The following is a 19,325-nucleotide window of genomic DNA, read 5'->3' on the forward strand; positions in this document are numbered from 1 at the left end:
ACAAATGTTAGCAGCAAATCTAGATTGTAAGCATTTAGCAAGGCGCTCTCAGATTCATCCAGGGTACTCTGAGTCCTCACACTCTTTCATGGTCAGCTACAGTTCTACGTCACCTCAGGCTTGGCCACAGCCCTACAAGCGGCATGAAACTTGCATCAAGAGCAAGGTCTGAGTTACTTGGAGCCCTAAAACAGAGCTGCTGTAACAAGAAGAAAGCAGCGTATAGCAGCCCCCAGTCGCAAGCTTCTCGTTCAGTCCAGTAACGGAACCTATTGACCTTAACACGGCCCAACGTTCCACTTTCTAAACTCAGTGCATGGAGGCCGAGGGGTGTCACCTAGACCAGTATTTTCAAAGTCCGGGTTGGGAGCTGGGTGTGGGCCATGCAATGGCAGGTACTGGGCCACCCTGCTGTGGACTGACCAGGTGAGCAGTGGAGATTGCTTCCTGCCTGTCCTGGCACTAGGCAGGGGCCCAGAGGTTTCCACACACTGCCCTCCCCCGAGCACCAGCCCTACAGTCCTACTGGCTGCCATGCGGGGGCAGTGCACAGAGCCGCCTGCGCGCCTCTGCCTAGGACTCAGACCTGCTGCTGGCTGTTTCCAGGGCGCAGCGCGGGAAGCAGCCTTAGACTTCCCGCTGCTCTGCTGACTGAGTTGCTGGATATGAGGCTGTGCCCAGCCTTGTGCCCCAATCCCCTGGCCCAGCCCAGAGTCTCCTCCCACCCCCAAGCTCCTCATTCCTGGCCCCACCCGAGCCCACACTCTAGCCCAACGACAGCGCTACATTGGGTCCTGGCCAGCGGTCATTTTCTTCAGCTGGGTCACGAAAAAGTTTAAAAGCCACTGGCCTGTGCCCCCACAGCAGGGGCCACGGGCAGACCAGTACCCACTAATATTTAAGTCACACTCATCAAGCTGTGGCTTTGTGGGGGTTTAAAATAAAACGGGTCCATGGTGACTCTGGATGGGATGAAGCCACAGAAAAAACGGCCTTTCAAGCACACGTTTGCTTGAGGGACCTGTAAGTGTTTCATGAGAAGAGGCAGCTGTGGACACATGGTCACAGCAGAACGCTGGTTGCTTCTCTTTGCTGAGCAGGTGGCCAAGGGACAGGAAAGTCTGAAGAATACAAAAGGTAACTTACCAGCTAAATGGTCAGTAGCCAGAGAGTCCGTCCTGTTAGCTGCCTGTTTGTCAGCCTGCCAGCTTTTGCTTAACGGGGGAAAAAAAAGAAAAAGAAAAAAAAAAGAAAAAGGAATTAACTTTGGTTCAAGACAGCATGACCCCTCCAATCTGTAGGATTTCAAAAGTATCGCCTTTACGCTTTCAAACGCAGCATGCCTCTGTGCCATGCCAAACTTGCCCATTGTCCAGTAAACTCCAGCACTGACTTATACGTTGCTGCATTGTCTCCATATTGGTTAAATGCAACCATAGGGAATCACTAGCACAAAGCAAAATCCCATAGGAAACTTAGTTTGGTTACCCTGCCTACAAAAGTCTATGTAGTATAAGGCTGGACTACAGTAATTAGTAACAGATGTAGGATATGAATTGGAAGCTTGAGGGCTGAAAACCACAGCATCAACAGCAACCCATCTAGCTGGAAGAAACCACCTGAAAGTCCGCCAATAAAACGGACAGTAGTCAGAAGTTAGGAATGTAGCTCAGTGAAGCCCTGGTGAATCAATGCAGACTTCCTTGGAACCAAGAGACAGAGGCAGAGCTGCAAGCAGACAACTGCTGGCTGTATACACACCCCAGACACTGAACTATTCTAAATGCCCTTGCCAGGGATACCCACTTGGTTGAGAGCGCCTCCCCTTGAACTACAGAGAGTCTGAAGTTAGCTTTTTGGGGTTGCCTGTACGTGAACACTAATCATCAGCTGGAGGACAAGGCCACCTTCTACTCCCAATCCTGCAGTTTGGCTTGGAAGAGGCTTTCAGTGACCCACAAATGAAGCTCATCTTCTAAATCCTTTCCTCTTGGCCTTTGCACTAAGCCAGTACGGAGAGTTTCTTGGACTGCCCCACAGCATGCTGGACATCTCACAAGAGTCAAGGCTCAGGTTTTGCTGCTAAGAGGTCACAATCTAGTGAGACATGACACCATGGTGACCGACTGGGGGTGGGGGTGGGGTGAAGGACAAGAGTAGCAATAGGATCGGGCCCCTTCCATTGTGGCCTAAAACTCACTAGTCTCCCAAAGATCTAAGCTGCCTTCAGTTGGCCTGGGGCTCAGGGCTAGACACACTTGATACGAGTGATTCCCTATGATGTTCATTGAAAACCGCAAGCCACAGCACTACAGTTATTATGGACGGCAGGGAATTGAGGTGGGGGGAGGGGAGGGGAGATGAAGACAGCCATTCTGTTCAATTAGAGAACTGCCAGCCACACGCTCTGTAAAGAATGCCAATATACATGTATGTATGGCCAATACTCTCACCCAAGAGACAGACTTCAGTCTGGTCAATGGGCAAGATCTGACAGTCACGGTGATAACGTCAGTGGATCAAACCGTGATGGTACAGTCAGAGAAAGGGTTAACTAGGTCACCCCTTCCCAGCCTATGTCGGCAAAGAGCGGAGTTTCAGCCAGAGGTATTGCCCCCATGGACAGAGCCTGGCTGAAGACGCGTTCACCCACCAGAGACCTGCGACTAGCACTAAGGGTACAGAAGGGAGAGGACTATCCCAACCACAGCAGAGAAGTCAGAGCTTTCAGCACAGTCTAAAGCCCGGATCCCTTCGCACTGAAGATAGCCGTGTTCTGACGTCTGGCAGGAACACAGAGTTCACAGGTTCCAGCTGGGGGGGTGGGGTGGGGGGGCATACTTTGCATATGCTCTGCTATGGCTGTGGCTAAGGGCAAAGCATTGGGGCACTGATGCCATTTAGAGCCCATCTGACAGGGACATTGGAGCGGCTGCTGGTTTGGTGAGTCCACAGTAGATGCAGGGATTCTCCTTGCTGCCAACGCCGCAGCAGCGTGTTTAGGAACGGGACTCCGTGAGCAGGTGTAGCAGCGTGAATCACTGCTCTGTGGGTACAACAGACCCTGTCTCCAACTACCCAAGCCACGCGCTACACCGGCAGTCCTCAGAGGGTCTGTCACAAGCTACAACTGAAGTGGCCATCGAGTCAGCACATTCAGATAATGGGCTACTTATTAAACCAAAGGGCATGCCCCACCTTTTGGGGAGCTGTGGTGACACTTCACCCAGCCAGCCACATGCTCATGTTTTAAATGTCTTCATGCCACGGGAAATTGCAGGAGCCCACTGAATCAACTGCAGTTCCTAGGCAAAAGGAACCAACATGGTACTCGGACGTATTTATTACAACTTTGCTGCAAAACGGCTTTGTAACAAGAGGCAGCCTCTTTCTACATGGGAAAAGCGTGCGCAGGGACAGATCTGCACAAGGCTACATGGGGAGCCACACTGAAGAGAGTGCTTGAAGCTAGATGCCCTCCTAAACGCAGCCAACCTAGAGACCGATTCGTGAAGAACATCGTGGCACATTCCTACTCCCTGACCACTCTTATTTTATAGCCTGTGTCACCTTTTCCACCTTAAAAGCCAATTCTGGTCTGTGATCACTAGTGGTTCCCTGTGTGTCTCAGGCCACGGCCCTCACAGAAACACTCCTGTAAGAGCAGAGTCCCCAGCTTTGCAGCCTCTTGACTTCAGGGATTTCTACAGAGCAACTAAATACTCAGCATGGTGGCTCAGGCTGCAGCTGGAGCCCAAACTCTGGGACCCCAAGAGGCTGTTCTAAAGTGCCGGCTCCAGCCCAAGCACCTACTCCACAGTTTTACAGCCCAAGTGAGCTGAGAGTGTTTAAGGGTACGTCTACACAGCACTTACAGCCCTGACCGAGCAGTGTGGGCTGCATGCTCTTCCTTAGGAGAGGCTGAAAATTAATTCACCACTCCAGGATGGTCTGTGCAAGCTCCCCCAAGACAATCTAAGATCCGACCGGTCTAAGAGACAAGCTACAGTCAAGAGGAAATTAAAATTCAACTGCATGGCCTTGCAGAGCGACACAGTCGACAGGTTACACAGTCAAGACAGGTCCCCTACAGTAAGGATGTTAAGTGCCGTGTAATTCACTAATCAAATAGTCGGTGCATTTTTGCATCGAGTATTCAATTAGTGGATAGGGCAGCGCTGCCCTCTGAAACACTGCCATGGCATTTCAAAGGGGCAGTGCCGCATGGAGTCCAGGATCAGCTGTGCAGCCCTGCCCCTCTGAAACACTGCCACGGCATTTCAAAGTGGCAGCACCACACGGAGACTTGGGCTCAGTGCAGCGCTGCTGCTTTGAAGAACCCCCCTCTTCACCTCCTGCTGCCTCTATCTGATATAGGCCGGGGGAGGGGGGGAGGAGAAGCAATAAGTATCCAATAAGTATTTGCTTATCGACTAGTCCTTAACACCCCTACCCTGCAGCTTACAGTGAAAGTGAGTTGCCCTTCTATTTATAAACAAACAGTGAGGTGGCAAAGTTTGCAGACGATATTAAACTGCTCAAGATAGTTAAGACCAAAGCAGACTGTGAAGAACTTCAAAAAGATCTCAGCAAACTAAGTAATTGGGCAACAAAATGGCAAATGAAATGTAATGTGGATAAATGTAAAGTAATGCACATTGGCAGGTGAAAAAATAACCCCAACTAGACATATAATATGATGGGGGCTAATTTAGCTACAACTAATCAGGAAAGCAATCGGAGTCATCATAGATAGTTCTCTGAAGACGTCTACGCAGTGTGCAGCGGCAGTAAAAAAGCAAACCCGGGTGTTAGGAATCATTAAAAAAGGGATAGAGACTAAGATGGAGAAAATCTTATTGCCCTTATATAAATCCATGATATGCCCACATCTTGAATACTGCTTACAGTATCTCTTCATCTCAAAAAAGGATATACTGGCATTAGAAAAGGTTCAGAGAAGGGCAACTAAAAGGATTAGGGGTTTGGAACGGGTCCCATATGAGGAGAGATTAAAGAGATTAGGACTTTACAGGTTGGAAAAGAGGAGACTAAGGGGGTGGGATACGATAGAGGTCTATAAAATCATGAGTGGTGTGGAGAAAGTGAATAAGGAAAAGTTATTTACTTGTTCCCATAATGTAAGAACTAGGGGCCACCAAATTAAACTAATGGGCAGCAGGTTTAAGAGAAATAAAAGGAAGTTCTTCTTTACACAGCACATAGTCAATCTGTGGAACTCCTTGCCTGAGGGGGTTGTGAAGACTAGGACTATAACAGAGTTTAAAAGAGAACTAGATAAATTCATGGCGGTGATGTCCATTAATGGCCAGGGCTCAACAATTAGGGCAACCTACTTGCCCAGGGCAAGTAGATTTTAGCCCGGCACAGCACCGCAGCGCGATCAGTGTCTGCGCATGCACAGTGTACCAAACTGCGCGGCTGGCGAGCGGGGCTGGCCGCTGCTTGTCAAGCCCTGTTAATGGCTATTAGCTAGGTTGGGTAAGATATGGTGTCCCTACCTTCTGTCTGTCAGAGGGTGGAGATGGATGGCAGGAGAGAGATCGCTTGATCATTACCTGTTGGGTTCACTCCTTCTGGGACACCTGGCATTGGCCACCGTTGGCAGACAGGATACTGGGCTAGATGGACCTTTGGTCTGACCCAGTATGGCCGTTCTTATGCAGGAGCATCTTCTCTCCCCCAATTCCAGCCTCTGGGTGCCACATCTCTGGCCCACTTGGCCAGGCGGCCCCTCACATACAGGCACTCTGATTTCAGGTGTCTTATGCTGCCTCACAGGTTTCATATAGCGTGTGCCCTTTTATGTGAAAAATGGGACAGAATTTACTGTTTATCGAGCACCTTGCTTAAACTTCCATTAGCACCCCAGCAATGCAATTTATTTCAGTCTGTTCTTCTTTGATCAGACACCTCCATCTAACTTTGGAAGTATTGCCTCAGTTTCCCCTCACAAAGCCTTACATTTCAAATAGACCTTTGACCTGGCCTGTACCTTAGCTTAAGTCTAAAGGGTCAAAGTGACTAGATACTGGTTTACATGCCACCTCTTCGGTTAAAGGTGTTAAACTGACTCAAGCCTCACCTGCCTTCAAAGAATTAAAAGGAAATATTTCTAGTAAATTGTAACTTGACAGATTAAGAGCAATCTAGCCCAACGGCACAATCTGTTATAATGCAAACATTCTAATGCAGGCCTTCACAGCACACTCCAAATGCGACTGGACATTTTGCTTAAGCAAAGCTCATGACTAAAATAAAGCAAGAAGAAAGGGCTTTTTAAAAAAAATGCGGATGGGACTTCTGTACATGTGCCCTTGTGAGGGGTGCAGGCAGAACTCCAAACCGTTGGGAAGCTTAGAAAGACTCAGGAGTGCCCTGCAGAGCAAGCAGTGTCAGCGCAGAGCAGACTGTAATTTTCGCAAATGCCACCTCAGCACTGCCTGTACCAGTGACCATTCATAGCTTCAGGGAGGGGGCGGTGCAACCTTAAAGGGCCAGTAACCGATCACAAATCCCTTCCTAGTCAACAGCATCTACCTTATACACGAGAGCTTTATACAGGCCAGCCAGCAATATTAGAGTTGTTGAACCCCAGATGACACCCCCCACAAGAACACTGTCCTTTTCAACAGAGGCAACTGTAAGCTGATTAGTCAGTCTGACTTGTATGCAAGTGCTCTGAAAAGCTACTGCACTATTCCCAACTCCACTGAGGTTCAATCCATTTCTCCCTGATCACCAATCAAGTTTATAAATGCACACAGCCAAGAGGCCTAGACTCCCAGGACAGTTCCATTACATGGCTTAGAAAGTTATTGTGTGTCACATATATTGAGACTACAGGGTTCTCCATGCGGCCTACAAGTCATTTTTACTGTTGCCCTCATGCAAAGATGCCATATTCCACAGGCTTCCATCCACATATTTCCCCCCTACCAGTACTACTACAGTGACACGCACATGAAGGGAGACGTGTGCAGATCACACACAACAGTGACCGTGACAGCCACGAACTCCCCCCTGCATTCAAAGCACTGCTATGACAAATTCTAGATATGCAAATGCAATTAGCAAAGCTCTCCTCTCAGAAGACCATCTTGGTTGTGACAATCTTGCAGCCCACTGAGATGAAGGAGGCCACTGTCGTGGCCCACTCACTAGCCTAGGTTGCCCCTTGCTGGGCTCAGGATTTTAGAAGAGCTGAGTGAAAGTGAATGGGGGGTGTTCAGTCAAACAGATGTTCACTGGCTGGTGAGGAACTGGGGACAGGGCAACACTGAAAGCCAGAGAGCACAGATAGCAGAGATCAAATGATAGAAGCTTGCAATGTGATACAGCGAGAAAGGAAAAAAGGCTAGGTCCGTTCTGAACTGCAGAGGAAGAGTCATCGTGTCATGGAGGATAAACCCCTCTTTCCTTGAGAGCACCTCGCCAAGAATATTGTGTTCAGCTCTGTGTACCTGGATTATTAGGAAGATACTGACAAGTTGGAGTCTCACTTTTAGTCTCATTACTGAAAAGCAACCCGAATGATTAGGAAGCTGTAGGGATTAATTTATGAGGAAGGTAACATTTACAGCATGGCTAAGAGAGGACATGGTCTTTTACAAGTATTTGAAGTAAACACCAAAAAAGCACAGGAATTATTTAGGGACGGTGACTAGGAACAAGAAGCACATTAAGGGGAAAGTCTGAAGTTACTGTGATATTCATTCTAACAGATACCTACACAGAAATAACCTCGGTGAAAGAAGTGGCTAAAAGGAAACACCTGAGACTTTAAAACTGAAGTCACCAGAGCAGGGAAGGGAAAAGAGCAATGACACATCAGAGCCATGCACCAACAGTTATGGGAGCCAATTTAATACGTATTAAAATCAGCCTTGCAAAGTTGTCAAAGAAGTCCCCAGCAAAAGCACAAAGCACCTCACCTGCTCCTCAGCACGAAGAGGCTCATTTTCATCCCCCCCCCTCAACAAAACCGTTGTCTTGCATATTTTGCAAGGCTGCTCTGGCATTGGACAAGATCCCAATGCAGGCCATTTTGTTACAGTTAAAGACTTCAGTACTGTACATTGGGTCTACCGAGTAAACCCCATCTAGCCAACTTCCGGGGGGAGCTATTGGAACCACTGGCCTCCATGCTCTTTTCTTCACTAAAAGGAGGGTCATCCAGAAAAACCTTCTCATTAATAAAACCCAATCAGAATCTTTCTGCCATGCCTGACCAGCACTCAGTCTCACCTACACATGGCCATTGGTGGAGGCGAACACAGAGTACACACTAACCTCACCCTGCCTTCTCTACACTAGATTTACTGGACAGCTTAGCACATCATCTTTAAAACCTAGTTTAGGCAAAACCTAAATCCTCCTTTCTCCAAAGCAGCCCCATCCAGGAAACCACATTAATCCCCCTCCCTGTTTAAACCCCCTGGAAAGCCTCCCTCACCCAGCCCCCAAACACTCCAGAAAAAGTCACTTCAAATGGTGTCGTCTAGGAGTCAGCCACCCTCATTAGCAAAGAATTAAAAGCAGGGCAGATTCTGTAACCAGCCTCCTCCAAGTCCGCAAGTTTTGCTTTTATTTAGTCATATTTCATAGTCTCCAAATGGAGAGCCACAGGTCAAGGCAGGCAAAGCTACCCAGCGCTAGCCAGACACTCACTAACCGCCACATGGGGCTTTCTTGGGCACACTAGGAGCGCCCGGGCCGGGCAGATGAAGCTGCCGAGGGCTTCCCTGCAGAGCCCACGCGACCAGAGCAAGCTGCGGAGCGCCGGGCGCGGGCAGTGAACTTTGCACGAGCCGCCCGGCCGGGCGCCCCGAAGGTGGCCGGCGATGTCACAATCCGGCGGCAGCGAGCCGCGACCCCAGCGCGGAGTTACACGTCGGCCTTCCTGCTGCAGGTGGGAGGGTGCTGGCCGGGCTGGGCCTGACACCGGGGCGGGGGCGGCGCCGTGGCCACTGCCAGCGTCAGCACCGCAGTCCCAGCTCGCCCCCGCCGCCCCCCCGGGCCGGGGCCAGCCCACGTGCCGGGGCGCTGCGGGGCCCGGCGGCGAGCCCGGGCCCAGGCCGGCCGGAAAGTTGCTGCGAAGTTGGCGGCGGCGAGCCCGGGCCCCGCGCAGCGGTGACACGCGGGGCTCTGCGGGCGGCTGCCCCCGCGCTCCACGTCGGCAGCTCTGCTCTGCGGCCCGGGGCCACGCGGCTGCAGCGGGCGGGGGGCGCCGAGCCCGGCCCCCGTGCAACTTACTCCGGCCGGTGCCCTTAGCGCGCTGCTGGAGAGGCCCCGGACGCGCCTGGGAAAGCGGCGAGGGCCCGGCCCCGGCAGCTATATAGGGCGGCGGCTGCCAATCCCGGCCGCGCACGTCAGAGCCTGGCCCCTTCCCTTCCCTGCCCTGCCCCGCCAGGCCGGGCCGGGCCCGCAGCGCCGCGCCAGCCCCGCGCCCGGCGAGCCTCCCGGACCCACCTGGGCACTTCCCGGGAGGGCTCCGCCGTATGAGAGCCGCCTTCTGCCGCCCCCCGCCCGGGCAGTAGCGGTGGGGGGTGGCTGGGAAGAAGGCAGCCCCCCCCCCGCCCGGGCAGTAGCGGTGGGGGTGGCTGGGAAGAAGGCAGCCCCCCCCCGCCCGGGCAGTAGCGGTGGGGGGTGGCTGGGAAGAAGGCAGCCCCCCCCCCCCGCCCGGGCAGTAGCGGTGGGGGTGGCTGGGAAGAAGGCAGCCCCCCCTCTGCCCGGGCAGTAGCGGTGGGGGTGGCTGGGAAGAAGGCAGCCCCCCCCCCGCCCAGGCAGTAGCGGTGGGGGGTGGCTGGGAAGAAGGCAGCCCCCCCTCTGCCCGGGCAGTAGCGGTGGGGGTGGCTGGGAAGAAGGCAGCCCCCCCTCTGCCCGGGCAGTAGCGGTGGGGGTGGCTGGGAAGAAGGCAGCCCCCCCCCCGCCCAGGCAGTAGCGGTGGGGGGTGGCTGGGAAGAAGGCAGCCCCCCCCCCCGCCCGGGCAGTAGCGGTGGGGGGTGGCTGGGAAGAAGGCAGCCCCCCCCCCCGCCCGGGCAGTAGCGGTGGGGGGTGGCTGGGAAGAAGGCAGCCCCCCCTCTGCCCGGGCAGTAGCTGTGGGGGTGGCTGGGAAGAAGGCAGCCCCCCCCCCCGCCCGGGCAGTAGCGGTGGGGGGTGGCTGGGAAGAAGGCAGCCCCCCCTCTGCCCGGGCAGTAGCGGTGGGGGGTGGCTGGGAAGAAGGCAGCCCCCCCTCTGCCCGGGCAGTAGCGGTGGGGGGTGGCTGGGAAGAAGGCAGCCCCCCCCCCTCTGCCCGGGCAGTAGCGGTGGGGGGTGGCTGGGAAGAAGGCAGCCCCCCCCCCCCGCCCGGGCAGTAGCGGTGGGGGTGGCTGGGAAGAAGGCAGCCCCCCCTCTGCCCGGGCAGTAGCAGTGGGGGCTGGCTGGGAAGAAGGCAGCCTTCCCCCCCCCCCCCGCCCGGGCAGTAGCGGTGGGGGCTGGGTGGGAAGAAGGCAGCCTTCCCCCCCCCCGCCCGGGCAGTAGCAGTGGGGGCTGGCTGGGAAGAAGGCAGCCTTCCCCCCCCCCCCGCCCGGGCAGTAGCGGTGGGGGCTGGGTGGGAAGAAGGCAGCCCCCCCCCCGCCCGGGCAGTAGCGGTGGGGGGTGGCTGGGAAGAAGGCAGCCTTCCCCCCCCCCCGCCCGGGCAGTAGCGGTGGGGGTGGCTGGGAAGAAGGCAGCCCCCCCCCGCCCGGGCAGTAGCGGTGGGGGCTGGCTGGGAAGAAGGCAGCCTTCCCCCCCCCCCCCCGCCCGGGCAGTAGCGGTGGGGGCTGGCTGGGAAGAAGGCAGCCTTCCCCCCCCCCCCCCCCCGCCCGGGCAGTAGCGGTGGGGGCTGGGTGGGAAGAAGGCAGCCCCCCCCCGCCCGGGCAGTAGCGGTGGGGGGTGGCTGGGAAGAAGGCAGCCTTCCCCCCCCCCCCCCCCGCCCGGGCAGTAGCGGTGGGGGCTGGGTGGGAAGAAGGCAGCCCCCCCCCGCCCGGGCAGTAGCGGTGGGGGCTGGGTGGGAAGAAGGCAGCCCCCCCCCCCCGCCCGGGCAGTAGCGGTGGGGGGTGGCTGGGAAGAAGGCAGCCCCCCCCCCCGCCCAGGCAGTAGCGGTGGGGGGTGGCTGGGAAGAAGGCAGCCTTCCCCCCCCCCCCCCCCGCCCGGGCAGTAGCTGTGGGGGTGGCTGGGAAGAAGGCAGCCCCCCCCCCGCCCAGGCAGTAGCGGTGGGGGGTGGCTGGGAAGAATGCAACCCCCCCCCCCCCACCTGGGCAGTAGCGGTGGGGGCTGGCTGGGAAGAAGGCAGCCCCCCCCCTCTGCCCGGGCAGTAGCGGTGGGGGTGGCTGGGAAGAAGGCAGCCCCCCCTCTGCCCGGGCAGTAGCGGTGGGGGGTGGCTGGGAAGAAGGCAGCCTTCCCCCCCCCCGCCCGGGCAGTAGCGGTGGGGGTGGCTGGGAAGAAGGCAGCCTTCCCCCCCGCCCCCCGCCCGGGCAGTAGCGGTGGGGGCTGGCTGGGAAGAAGGCAGCCTTCCCCCCCCCCCCCCGCCCGGGCAGTAGCGGTGGGGGCTGGGTGGGAAGAAGGCAGCCTTCCCCCCCGCCCCCCGCCCGGGCAGTAGCGGTGGGGGCTGGGTGGGAAGAAGGCAGCCTTCCCCCCCCCCCCCGCCCGGGCAGTAGCGGTGGGGGGTGGCTGGGAAGAAGGCAGTCTTCCCCCCCCCCCCCCCGCCCGGGCAGTAGCGGTGGGGGCTGGGTGGGAAGAAGGCAGCCCCCCCCCCGCCCGGGCAGTAGCGGTGGGGGGTGGCTGGGAAGAAGGCAGCCCCCCCCCCCGGCCCGGGCAGTAGCGGTGGGGGCTGGGTGGGAAGAAGGCAGCCCCCCCCCCGCCCCGCCCGGGCAGTAGCGGTGGGGGGTGGCTGGGAAGAAGGCAGCCCCCCCCCCGCCCCGCCCGGGCAGTAGCGGTGGGGGGTGGCTGGGAAGAAGGCAGCCTTCCCCCCCCCCCCCGCCCGGGCAGTAGCTGTGGGGGTGGCTGGGAAGAAGGCAGCCCCCCCCCCCGCCCAGGCAGTAGCGGTGGGGGGTGGCTGGGAAGAAGGCAACCCCCCCCCCCCCCGCCTGGGCAGTAGCGGTGGGGGCTGGCTGGGAAGAAGGCAGCCTTCCCCCCCCCCCCGCCCGGGCAGTAGCGGTGGGGGCTGGGTGGGAAGAAGGCAGCCTTCCCCCCCCCCCCCGCCCGGGCAGTAGCGGTGGGGGCTGGGTGGGAAGAAGGTAGCCCCCCCCCGCCCGGGCAGTAGCGGTGGGGGTGGCTGGGAAGAAGGCAGCCCCCCCCCCGCCCGGGCAGTAGCGGTGGGGGGTGGCTGGGAAGAAGGCAGCCTTCCCCCCCCCCCCCGCCCGGGCAGTAGCGGTGGGGGGTGGCTGGGAAGAAGGCAGCCTTCCCCCCCCCCCCGCCCGGGCAGTAGCGGTGGGGGCTGGCTGGGAAGAAGGCAGCCTTCCCCCCCCCCCGCCCGGGCAGTAGCGGTGGGGGCTGGCTGGGAAGAAGGCAGCCTTCCCCCCCCCCCCCCCGCCCGGGCAGTAGCGGTGGGGGCTGGGTGGGAAGAAGGCAGCCTTCCCCCACGCGGGCAGTAGCGGTGGGGGCTGGGTGGGAAGAAGGCAGCCCCCCCCCCCGCCCGGGCAGTAGCGGTGGGGGGTGGCTGGGAAGAAGGCAGCCCCCCCCGCCCGGGCAGTAGCGGTGGGGGGTGGCTGGGAAGAAGGCAGCCTCCCCCCCCCCCCCCCCGCGCAGTAGCTGTGGGGGTGGCTGGGAAGAAGGCAGCCCCCCCCCCCGCCCAGGCAGTAGCGGTGGGGGGTGGCTGGGAAGAAGGCAACCCCCCCCCCCCCCCCGCCTGGGCAGTAGCGGTGGGGGCTGGCTGGGAAGAAGGCAGCCCCCCCCCCTCTGCCCGGGCAGTAGCGGTGGGGGGTGGCTGGGAAGAAGGCAGCCCCCCCCCCTCTGCCCGGGCAGTAGCGGTGGGGGGTGGCTGGGAAGAAGGCAGCCCCCCCCCCCTCTGCCCGGGCAGTAGCGGTGGGGGCTGGCTGGGAAGAAGGCAGCCCCCCACCCCGGTCAGTAGCGGTGGGGGGGGTGGCTGGTGGGCCGACAGCAGATGTGCATTCATGTGAGGTCCAAGCACTCCTATGACTCTGCTGTTCCTTACAGGCCCCAGAGCCAGGCTGGCTGAGGCCCCTGTCTCATCCCTTCTCTAAGGTCCCTCCTCCTGCTCTCTTCCCCGAGGCTGGGGTAGGGGATGGCTGTGCAGGTCAGGGAGCAGCTCCAGGCTGGATGTGGAAGGAGATGCAGGTCCCAGGAGGGAGACTGGCCTAAGGTAGGGGCCTGGGAAGGAATATGGGGAGGTACTTACATTTGGTGGCTCCCAAAAGTGACCAGCACGCTCTTCTGGCTGTGGCTCCTGAGAGGGCAGAGGGGCTTTGTGCACCCCTGTCCCCAGGCACCTCCCCTCCAGCTTTCAAAGGGAACTGCGGGTGTAGCGTGTGGAGACTTCCTCCTGCCTCTTCTCAGCGGCTGTGGGAACATGCCGGCCACTTTTGGGAGTGGTGTGGAGCACGAGTGGCCAGGGAGCCTGCCTTGGCCTCATTACTTAGGTGCCCCTTTTAAATAGCCCAGGGCCCCTGGACAGTTGCCTCCACTCTCCCGTAAGTCAGCCTGGTTCCCTGCGGCTCACCTTTTACATACAGCACTTGTACAATGGCCTGTTTTGCTGCTGTGAGAGCTCTTGCTCTGCTCCTAAATAGCTAGCCTCAACTCAGTCACATCTGTCTTCCAAGTATACAGCTGTAAAACTTCCCCTGTAATCTCCACAAGGGTGTGAGATACAAGTGCTTAGGACAGGGATTAGATCTTCAGCTGCTTGAGTTTAGAGTTTTCCTAGCTTGGACTTTTGGCCTGCTGCTTATCACTGTAGTAGCTGAAGGTTTTCCATGCAGAAGGCTGGCAATAGCAAAGTCCCATCCCTAGGAGTAGGTTGATAGCTGAGTGGTTGAGGTTCTCTCCTACAACCTTGGTAGCTGTGGGTTTGAGTCTTGCCTCATCTTACACTGAAAGATCACTTCCCATGCACCCTGCTACAGAATGGCTAGCACGGTGGGTTAGAGCAGTCACAGCTCGCTAGCATATGTAGAGGGGGCTATGAAACTACGGTGCTTTCTTGGGAAGACAAGATCTTTATTGGACCAATTTTTGTGAAAGAGAAACTTTCAAGCCACACAGAGCTCTTCTTTAGATCTGTCTTAACCATGGCATATGCCGAGCCATTATCACAGAGGGACTTGATGTTCTTAGCAGACTTCATGGAATTACTAGCTCTTCTCCCTTATAGAAAGTGCTACAAGGGTCCAGGGCTTTTTTGTGGAGGGGGCAATCTGGAATATTGTATCTGAAATGTATCATCTGTTTAATTTAGTCTGTAAATCCTCTGGCAAGGAACTCGCTTAGTCCCTACTGTTATATAGTGGCATGCACAGACAGTGCTTAAGTAGATTGAAATGACCTATTCGGACACTGGTTCTTGAACTTTTTGGCCTGAGGCCCACCCTGCTCAACACAAACCTTTCTGTAGCCCACCAGCCAACCACCCATGATGAGAAAATGCCTTTGCTTAGCTCTAAATATCTTACATACAAAGTTATTCATATTAGGCTACTGGAGCATAAAAAAGTAACTATGCAGCTCTAACATAAGGACATATATAGAAGTGGGAAGAAAGGAAATATTAATCAGAATCAAACTAAAGAGATTAAGCGCTAAACTTTATCATGTTAGTTTACCAAAAATATGAATGTACGCCCAGAACAAAAAGGGTCAGTGTTGTCTTTATTTATGGCAGGGTGGGGACCTTTTTTGGGTCAGGGCCACTGATCCATGGGGGGGGGGGGGATCAGTTGGGAGCCATACAAAAGTAAAAGGCAAAAACCCAACAATTCCCCCTCCCCCCAAACCCTCATTGATGTGGTCCTCAGCTGAGACACTTCACGCCCCTGGCACTCCAGCCCCACTGAAGGAGTGGGACAGAGGGCAAGGAGGACCAAGGTTCAGGGCTTCCCCGAGGCCAGATTAACTCTTCTGGGGGTCCAGGGTTAGTAGATTTTTGTGAACCCCCTTTGGTTCTGGGGTAGGGCCAAAATGAGGGGTTCAGTGTGCAAGGGGGAGGTGAAGGCAGGGTGTCTGTGAGGTAGGATGTCGGAGTGGGCTGGGAGAGGGGGTCTGGCCAGGAGTTTGGGTGTTGGGGGGGTGAGGGTGCAGGAGAAGGCTGGGGGTGCGGGGTCTTTGAGGGGGGTCGGTGAGGGCAATGGGGTGCAGTGTCTGGTCATGGAGGGGGATGAGGAAGTGCTTAACCTGACTTCATGCCCCTCTCAGGCACCACCTCCCAGTGGCTGTGAGTCCGGTCAACAGGAGCAGCAGGGAAAGCCTCCAGGCGAGCAGTTCCCTCACTGTAGTTCCCTCAGATGGAGGGAGAGGGTGGCAGCGTACAGAGCAACTTGGTGCCCCCACATGCCAGATCTGGCCCGCAAAGCCTGGGGCTCTCACTCCCTCCTGCAGCAAGGACCCAGCCTTGTGGGGGGAGGAGCATGGGCTCCCAGCTGCAGGGAGGGAAGATGAGCCCCAAGCTGCGGCCCATCTGCAAGGCAGACATCGACCACTAGTGGTCCACGAGCTGCAATTTGAGAGCCACAGTACTAGGACATCTAATCCACCCCTAGAAGCTGAAAGCAATACATGTCCATATGCTTCAGCACGCAGGAGACTGGTCCTCCCACCACCACAGTGGCACTTCTACTGTTGTGTATGGCAGAAGCAAGGTCGCTGCTGGCCTGACATTTAGCCCAAATCCCAGGCAAAGCAGAGAAACCCACCTTTGCCATTTCCGATTCACTTATAGCTTAAAATACAACAACAACAACCAAACAACTGTGTAAAGTCTCTGGTTCCATTTCCTTCATGCAGCTAAACAGCATACCAACATTAAGGCAGTTGTGGTGGTCCCTGGCCGGCTTTCTAGAAAGGCAGAAATTCCCAGATCCTCAACTTTTCATGCTATTAGCTTCCACTGATTTAAATGGGAGTTACAAGCCTTCACTATGAGCATCAGAGCCTTATTTCCATCCATTTGCTCTAGAAAGAGACACATCCTATTTAAGGCTCTGAGTGTAACTAGCTTCAGCCACACCCAATTAGCTTTTGAGCAGGTAGGAAGTCTAACGTTGCCCTTGGTTACCCTCAGTACAGGGAGGCATTATTAGATGAAATCCCAGTCTGGAAACCTCTACTGGGATTTATCCTCCTTACCCCAAAAGTCCCATCTCATTGTCCGGCTCCTTAGGGACATGCTGCATCATCTCAGAGATGGGGGTCTACATGCATCTATCACTCTGCAGTTATCCAGGTGAATTCTGGTCTCAAACATTATAGGTTTGTGGATTTCTGTCCAACCTCCCTTTAACATCTGGATCCTTTTGCGGGAATTCTCTGGTGTCTTGGCTTTTTTAATCATACGGCTCCAACTATAGAGTAGCAACACAGCATGATATGGAGTGTGCCCCTGGGCTTTTGTGGCAGAGGAGGTTCGGGAAGGGCCTATCACAACCCATTGCTTTTACTGCTATAGTGGAGATTTCTGTTGGGGGAAAACCTGTCACAGCCTGTTCTCAGAAGTAGGAAAGCTTCCACAGAGGGAGACAGCCTGGCGTGGCCTGTTCCTCCCACACACACACCCCAAGTGTGGAGATTTCCTGTGGGAGGATAAAGAGAATATACTTCAGTGATGTTCTGAGGCCTGTCGTGACCTGCTTCCCCTTCCTCCCACTGCAGCAACACTGGTGAGCACAACCTCCAAGGGTCCCTTCCCTTCCCAGAGTCCTTCCTTCTCGTCATACTGCTCCCTGTCAGAGTGACCACATATTGAAAACAAGGAAACAGGCCAATACAAGCCAGGCTTGGTAGGACCCAGCAAGGAGAGCTGAGGCATCAAGGGAAAAGAAGGTACCCACTCATCAGGACAAGTAACCCCCCCATCCCTCCTGCCCTGTGGATTTGGCTGTGCAAAGAGAGGGAGACTTGCTTGAGGACTAGTAACAAGAAGGCATCATGGGAAAGATGTTAACATGTGACAGGTGCAACAGTCCTTGATGAGCACATGCTTCCTGGCTTAGCTGCAGGCAGCTCCTTCATACAGCCAGTCTGAAGGAATGGACAAAACAATTATCTAGACCCTAGGAACAGGCCATTCTGAGTGGAAACCCGTGGAGAAAAAAGCCGCTCTGGGTATGTCTACACTACAGAGTTTTGTCGGGAAAACGGCTGTTTTTCCGACAAAACTTGAGGAACGTCCACACTGCAAATGCGTTCTTCTGCAAGAAAATCGAAAGAACAGGGTTTTTCCAGCATTGGTAATCCTCATTCTACGAGGAAGAAGCCTTTTCTGAAAGAGCTCTTTTACCAAAAAGTGTGTGTGGATGGGGAAGTGGGAGTTCTTTTGGAAGAAGAGGAAGGAGGAAGAAGCACTGGTGCCCTGCTGGCCATTCCATCCATAGCAATCACAGCTTACCTGCGAGAGAGTGTCCACATCCAGTCTGAATGCTCTCTTTCGAAAAAGCACATCGCTTTTTCGATGCACTTTTGCAGTGTGGACACACTTCCAAAAAAAGCTTCTTCCGAAAGAAGCCTGTAGTTTAGACGTAGCCTCTCAGGCCTGCTTTCCTTAGGAACAGAGACTGCTAAAAAGGGAAATGCTTGTGGTAATCCTCATACAAGATACAGCTCTTTCATGGCACAGTCACCCTTGGACAAGCTGGGATTTTTCCAAGGACTTTTCAAGCATTTTCTGGTGCTGCAGGGGATGCAAACTTAGTTTTGCAGCTAGGGAAATCAGGCCTTATTCTGAACTCAACCCAAATATGCTAAAAAAGTGGTGGAGATGAATGTAAGATTTGTAAAATGTAATTAGTAAGCACCCATCTTGTGCTCTGGTTCTTAACCCACACTCTGAGATCTCCAAATAATAAAAGAGAACTGCCCGGAAATGCATCTCTTTAGCAGCATAAGAGAAAAAGATGGGCATTGCAACAGACCCAAATGGTTACAAAATTGAGGTTCTACAGCACAGATCCTCAAAAGTATTTAAGGCTCCTAACTTACTGATTTCAGTGGATGTTAGGAACCTAAATGCCTTGGAGGATCTGGGCACAGCTGGCCAAGGAGGGAGCAGAGTTTCAAAACAGAGGACTAGTCATAAAGAACACCTTGCAAGTTCCTTCTCGTTTATACTGAGGGAGTTCCAGCTTTACCAGCTCTGCTGATCTTGATTTTGGCAGAACTAAGGCTGTGTTAGAAAGTACTTTATTTCTTTTCGGCGATACTGTTTTAAAAGAAGGTGGAAGGAGAACTAAGAATGAAGGCCGCACACAAAGAATACAGAAACTCTCCCACAAGCAAAGTAAGTTACAACGTGGGCCCAGGTTTACCACTGGTAGAAAACCTTTGATAAAAGTTATAATAATGTGGATCACCATGTTAAGAGAGAGGAATTTGCTGTAAAAAGTGAGTCAGAGTATTCTGCGCTTCCTGTGTCAGTGACTTCCAAACCAAATGTGCATCATTTACAACTGGACAGGAAAAAAATTCTCACTGGAGATCTGGAAGTGAAGCTGTGTTCCTTAAGCTGTGTTCCTTCTGATTCATGCATCACCAGTATTAAAGCTTTTATTGGGCAGAATTTGGCCCTATGCAACCCCACTGTCTTCAGTTGTAAATTGTACACTCGAGTGTACAGGCAGGTTTGTATCCCTAAATGGTGTACCTGTTGAAAGGAGAAGCACCCAGTCCCATATCAGGGCCTAATTAGGAACAAATAGCCAGATTCTAGCCAAGTACCTTTATAAAGAAGCTCTTTGCCATAGTAAGAAAGCGGACCAGAGTCTGAGATCAGGGTGGATTTGTGATATTGTTTAACCTGACTTTGTTTCTCTTACTTTACTTTCTGGGCACTTTGACAGTGAAGTGATGTAACTATCAGTTTATAAGCAATGCACCCTGTCCTTATAGTATCACAGAAAAGGCTAAGCAAAATAGGTTTGAAGAATGACTAACTTATTGCTTTGGAAAGAGTTCTACAGTGAGCAGGATAGACAAGAGCTTAGATACACCATAACCACCTATTCCTCAACTTGCAGAAAGAGGAACTCACGCAAGTTGGGGAGTAGTTGGTCATCATTTACCAATGGTAAAACAAGAGGAAGCATTGCCTAGTGGTGAGATGATGTGGGGGATTGTCT

General features: G+C 54.9%; 1 protein-coding gene across 2 annotated transcripts in view; it reads right to left on the reverse strand.

The window, feature by feature from the left end:
• The window catches only part of HDLBP (high density lipoprotein binding protein), a 72,713-nt gene that overhangs the window by 40,662 nt on the left and 12,726 nt on the right, over positions 1–19,325 (reverse strand). The window contains exons 1-2 of one of the 2 annotated variants that reach the window (XM_075937153.1): positions 9,277–9,363; positions 1,147–1,214 (exon numbers count right to left, since the gene is read on the reverse strand). The gene's annotated coding sequence lies outside the window, so the exon portion shown is untranslated. Of the gene's footprint in view, positions 1–1,146; positions 1,215–9,276; positions 9,364–19,325 lie in introns of those variants that run through there. The other variant, XM_075937152.1, reaches the window with a different exon arrangement.

Source organism: Pelodiscus sinensis, chromosome 10 (assembly GCF_049634645.1).
Source record: "Pelodiscus sinensis isolate JC-2024 chromosome 10, ASM4963464v1, whole genome shotgun sequence".
NCBI lineage: Eukaryota > Metazoa > Chordata > Testudines > Trionychidae > Pelodiscus > Pelodiscus sinensis.